We start from the raw sequence: 6,000 nt of genomic DNA, 5'->3' as shown, positions 1-6,000 counted from the left end.
GTGATATGGTGTTGGACTACTGCAAGGGTCTGGCTGACGTGGTCCGCTCTTTCTCTCACCAGGTGGAAGCCACCACATTGCCACCGATAAATGATCCAGGTCACAATCTGAAAGCTGATGACTGGGTTGTCATCAAGAAACACGTGAGGAAGTTGTGTTTGGAGCCACGTTGGAAGGGGCCATATCAAATAATATTAACAACTACTACTGCTGTGAAGTGTGCAGGAATTCCAAACTGGATCCATGCCAGTCACACAAAAAAGGGGACGTGTCCAACTGATGAGGAAATTGAATTGTCGAAAATAACAGCTTCAGAAAAGGAAGCCTCAGGGCCGGAGATTAATCAAAGGGAAACTGAGACAGAAGGAGAGCCCGTTGAGGACGGCTTGGTCACTTCAGTAAGAGACGAGACCCAGAGGGGTGACAGTGAACCTATCTCAACTGAGGTGCCAGGAGGACCAACCCAAAGAGAGGTTCTCCCAGAAGCAGATGGATATGGGTTTGAAGTAGAGCCCCTGACAGACCCAGAAGGCGAAGGAGTTGGGACAGGAGAAAGTCAGAGTGTTCAGACTCCTCCTGAGAAGATTGCAGGTCCATCAAGAGAAAGCACCATAGAGTCAGAGGAGGGCCACGAGTTGCCACAAGGAAAATCAAAGACCAAGGAGACACGGAAAGGAGATAAGTGGCCAGAATCCCAAGTGACAAAAGGAAAGGTGGTTGTTAAAGAAACGATAGAGGAAGAAGTTGATACTACAAGGAAAGAAGATCTGAGTGAAGGAGAATTACAGGGCGAGCGTAAGTTGAAAAGAAAGAGAGTAGCAAACCGAAGGTACGCAGGTCCCGAATGGGCATATGCAACATCAGCTGAGTGGCAACAAGAATTCTTGGCGTTCTGCTTCGATCGAGAAGTCCCAGATCAATACTATGGTACCTGAGTTTGGCTAGAAAGAAAAGAGACTGTGTTAATGTGAAAATTGAGCTAAAAGAAGGCTGAGAAAAGAGACTGATAAGTTACCGGATGTGACACTGTTAACCTGAATTGACTTTTAAGAACTGATTTTGACAAGCTGCTAACCGGAATTGACGAAGATCCTGGGAGAGAATGTGGAAGCTGTAAATAATTGCTGCAGAAAGACTTTTGCTTGCTTTAACTTGCTAAGAAGGAAAAAACAAATGTTAAACCATCCTCAGTTGGTTGTTTTTTCACTTTACTTTCTGATTCTTTACAGATCATAGCTAACACTAGAGATGATGATAGGGGAAGTAGGCGTTGTAAATGTTTGGGTGTTGTTATGGGTATCGTGTGTGTGATATTCATTATAGTTCTGATTGTGGGTAAGCCTTTGGTAGATAGGGACAAAACTAACAATGCTACAATTCCTGAGACCACTGCTTCACTAACAGCTTGGGAGAGGTTTGAGCAGGACACAAGATATTTGCATGAGGGAACTAACACGAAAGGGGAACTATCTACTAATGTTTTCTATTGCTTGCTGAGTGAGTATGTTGACACTATGGATGCGAAAAATTGTTATGTGTGTACACAAATTCCTGTTTTGGTGCAAGAGGGAGTTACCTACCATAGTTTACCTTTAACCTATGGGATAAGCTGTAGTCTGTTACTAACCTGATTCTATAACCAGGAGGAGATACAATACTTTTACTCTAACCATGATCTTGTATTTTCTTACGTGCCTATCATAGAAGATCTAAATAGTGTAGCAAAATACCATGCTGTAAAATTAATTAAAGGGTTCTTTGAAGCGACGTTAACAATTAGTACATCCTATGCACACCGCAATAATCTGACATGTTTGCTTACACCTGTAGAGAAAAGATTTTTAGATCACACGGAAGACAGAAGAAGGGCTTTGAAGGGGAAGTTAGAGAAGGGATTGCAACAACGTTCCTTTATTAGTAGTGAGAGCTATAGTGCAGTTAGGGAACAAGGGAAATTAGCTTTAGATGCATTACACGTAGGTAAACTTTGCATAACGCGACCTAAGTCATATTATAATAATGTGTTTGTGGGAACAAGTGAATGTAAGCATGTGTTTTTGTTTCAGAGTAAGTGGACGTTCATGTTAAATGGACAGGATCCAGCGAACCCTGGGATCTATTATATTTGTGGACTTAATGCTTATTACCGTCTTCCAAAGGGATGGTATGGGACATGATATTTGGGGATAGTTTTCCCAAAGATATATCAGTTAGAGGACTTGAAGAAGTTTCCAAAATTGTCTGAATTACATGGTACTAGACAAAGGAGAGAGACTGCTGCTGGTGTAGTAGGAGACATATTTGGAGCAATAATTCCTTCAGTGGGAGTTATCTTGAACTCCATAAAGATTCCAAAGTTGTCTACTATTGTGGATAACATGCTGACAAATTTTACAGGAGCTATACTCCTGATCGATATTGAACTTGCTGCGGAGAGGGCTATGACTCTTCAAAACAGGCTTGCTTTAGACATTCTCTTAGCGAAAAATGGCAGAGTCTGTAAGATGCTTAGGGGGTGATTCTGACCTCGGCGGTAAAATGCCCTTACCGCCGGTCAGAAGACCGCCATAACACCGCCGCGGCCGCGGTCAACCGCCACGGTCATTCTGACCCATAACGGCCAAACCTCCAAAAATCCGTCCTCCACTGCAGGCCGCCACATCGGCGGGCAGCGATAAACTGGAGATGACCAAACATCCACCGTCACGCCAACAGAAATACGCCCATGCCATTACGACCCACGAATCCACACGGCGGTCATTCAAACGCGGTATTCCATTGGCGCTACACACCGCCGCGGTCAGAATACACACACATCACCAAAACACAGCCACATTGGACAATTTGAAAAACACACACCTGATACACATACACACACCACTCCCACACAATCAACCAACTATAAAACACACACCCACATCACCCACAAACCCCTGCGACCCCAAATACTGAGAGAAGGAGAGAGAGACACAGCAGACAATCCAAAGCAAGACACACTGAGGCACACTACACCATCACACACACCACATAGTAGCACAAAGCACCACTCCCCAACACACTCCTCATCACATACACCACCCCACACCTCACCCACACCACCCCATGGCACCCCAAAGGCATCCACGCTTTTCGGACCAAGAACTCCGGGTCATGGTGGAGGAAATCCTAAGAGTGGAACCCCAGCTCTTCGGCTCGCAGGTGCAGCACACCAGTATAGCCAGGAAGGCGGAGCTATGGCAGCGGATCGTGGACAGGGTCAACGCGGTGGGACAGCATCCCAGGAATAGGGAGGACATCCGCAAAAGATGGAACGACCTACGGGGGAAGGTCCGGTCGATGGTCTCGAGGCACAACATCGCGGTCCAGAAGACTGGCGGCGGACCCCCACCCACCCCTCCCGAATTTACATCGTGGGAGCAAGAGGTCTTCAACATCCTGCATCCTCAGGGCCTCGCAGGAGTAGCCGGAGGAATGGACTCTGGTAAGTCCCATCTCAACTACTATATCCCCCACACCCCACCAGCATGCCAACCCACACCCCCACCCTCACCCCCAACCCCCCAGCACACATCCTTCCTGACAATGTCTCACCAGCACAACCCACCCATCCCAACACCAACTCCTGCATGCCAACACAAACCATGGGCACCCATCACCTAAGCATGACCACTGCACTAACCCCTCCCCCCCACTAAATACCCTCACAACACCTCCCTCCAGGGAATGCCTGCACTGGGGGACAAGGGCACCCACAACACGCATGCTATTGCACACACAGAAACAATAACCAAACTCTCTTACCCCATGCAGGACCCGAACGACAACACACCAGCCAGGAGGGTCCAGAAGTGTCCATCCCACCACCGGAACAGGCCCACACTGAGGATAGCAGCTCTGTCGACAGTGAACCTGATGACCAGCCCGGACCATCGGGGACCTCTGGGCAGTCGGTTCCCCTCACCCAGACACAGGCCACACCAGACCCGACCCCCTCTGCCGACACCAGCACAGCTCCCACCCAGCGGGCCCATGCCTCTGTCTCTAGGACAGCTCAATCAGCGGTGTGTCTGCCACTACAGGGCACCCAGGCTAACCCGACACCCCAACAACAACAGGGACCTGGGGGCAGTGGTGGCGGGCACACCGTCCAGGGGACAGAGGCCGGGGGAGACCGGGCAGCTCGGAGGGCTGCTGTGCGACAGGGGGGGGAGGAGAGGCCCAGGGAACCCACTCTCCAAGAGGCCCTCACCACCCTCATGGGGGCCTACCACCACTCCCAAGAAACGATGGCGACGGTACTGGCCAGGTTCACTGAGATCCAGGCACAGCAGGAGGAACGCTACATGGGCTTCATGGAGGAGCTGAGAATCATCGGGACCGCAATGGGGACCATCGTCCTGGCCCTCCACAGGATAGAGGACGCGTTGCGGGACCATGGTGCACCACACAGGGCCCCTGTCACTAGGCCGGACCAGGAACAGCCTACCACCTCCGCCGGCGCTAGTGGACAGGAGGTCCCAACACCTCGACAGCCCCCCAGAACCCCACCTCCTGCTGAAGAACAACCACCCCGTAAGAGGAGCCTGAGACCAAAGAAAAAGACAGAGTAGGATGTCAAGACCCCCGCCAGCAGGACATACCCCCTCAAGTCTTCCCACTGTCCCACATTGCCACCCTGTCCAACCATGAACTGCCTGTGCTCCATCCTTCCCCAGGCAAAAGAACAATGCACCTGTGAGACTGAGAACTGGACTCTGCCATGGATATTCCTCCACCCCCACCCATCACCCTTAGAATCACATGTACCGGTATCTAGCACTGTAAATAAATCACATTTTGCACACAAACCTGTTTTGAGTCATGCTGTATTATTAACAAAGGGATAACATATTACTGTTCAATTTCTGTTCTGTCAATTAGTCATGACAACATACCAATGTCAATACGCTGTATTTCATGGGCGAACCAAGCAGAAGTCAGGTACTGAGTCAGACAGCACTGAGAAGGGAAGGGAAAGGCATAAATTAATAAAAAACATCTGTGGGGAAATACAGAAAGTATAGATGCAGGAGCCTAGAAGCAATTGTGAAATGGCGTGGGTGATTCTTACCTGGGTGTCACTGGAAATACTGTTGTATCACTCTGTCCCTATTGTCTGTGTCGTCCTCAGAGTCTTCCTCCTCTTCACTCTCCACAGGCTCCACGGCTTCTACAACACCACCATCTGCACCATCCTCCTGCAGGAAAGGCACCTGGCGTCGCAAAGCCAGGTTGTGAAGCATACAGCACGCCACGATGATATGGCACACCTTCTTTGGTGAGTACATTAGGGATCCACCAGTCATATGCAGGCACCTAAACCTGGCCTTCAGGAGGCCAAAGGTTCGCTCAATCACCCTCCTAGTTCGCCCATGGGCCTCATTGTAGCGTTCCTCTGCCCTTGTCCGGGGATTCCTTACTGGGGTCAGTAGCCACGGCAGGTTGGGGTAACCAGAGTCACCTATTAGCCACACACGTTGTCTCTGTAGCTGCTCCATCACATAGGGGATGCTGCTATTTCGCATCACATACGCGTCATGCACTGTCCCTGGGAACTTGGCATTTACATGGGAGATGTACTGGTCAGCCAAACAGACCACCTGGACATTCATCGAATGATAATTCTTTCTGTTTCGGTACACCTGCTCATCGTCTTTTGGGGGTACCAAAGCCACATGGGTCCCATCAATGGCACCAATGATGTTGGGGATATGTCCAAGGGCATAGAAATCACCCTTCACTGTGGGCAAGTCACCCTCCTCGGGGAAAATGATGTAGCTCCGCATGAGTTTCATCAGGGCAGACAACACTCTGCTCAAAATCTTAGAAAACATAGGCTGAGACATTCCAGATGACATGGCCACTGTGGTCTGGAATGACCCACTGGCCAAAAAATGGAGGACTGACAAAACCTGCACCAGAGGGGGAATCCCTGTGGGTTGGCGGATGGGGGACATCAGG

Source organism: Pleurodeles waltl, chromosome 1_2 (genome assembly GCF_031143425.1).
Source record: "Pleurodeles waltl isolate 20211129_DDA chromosome 1_2, aPleWal1.hap1.20221129, whole genome shotgun sequence".
Taxonomy (NCBI): domain Eukaryota; kingdom Metazoa; phylum Chordata; class Amphibia; order Caudata; family Salamandridae; genus Pleurodeles; species Pleurodeles waltl.
This window is presented reverse-complemented; position numbering follows the sequence as displayed.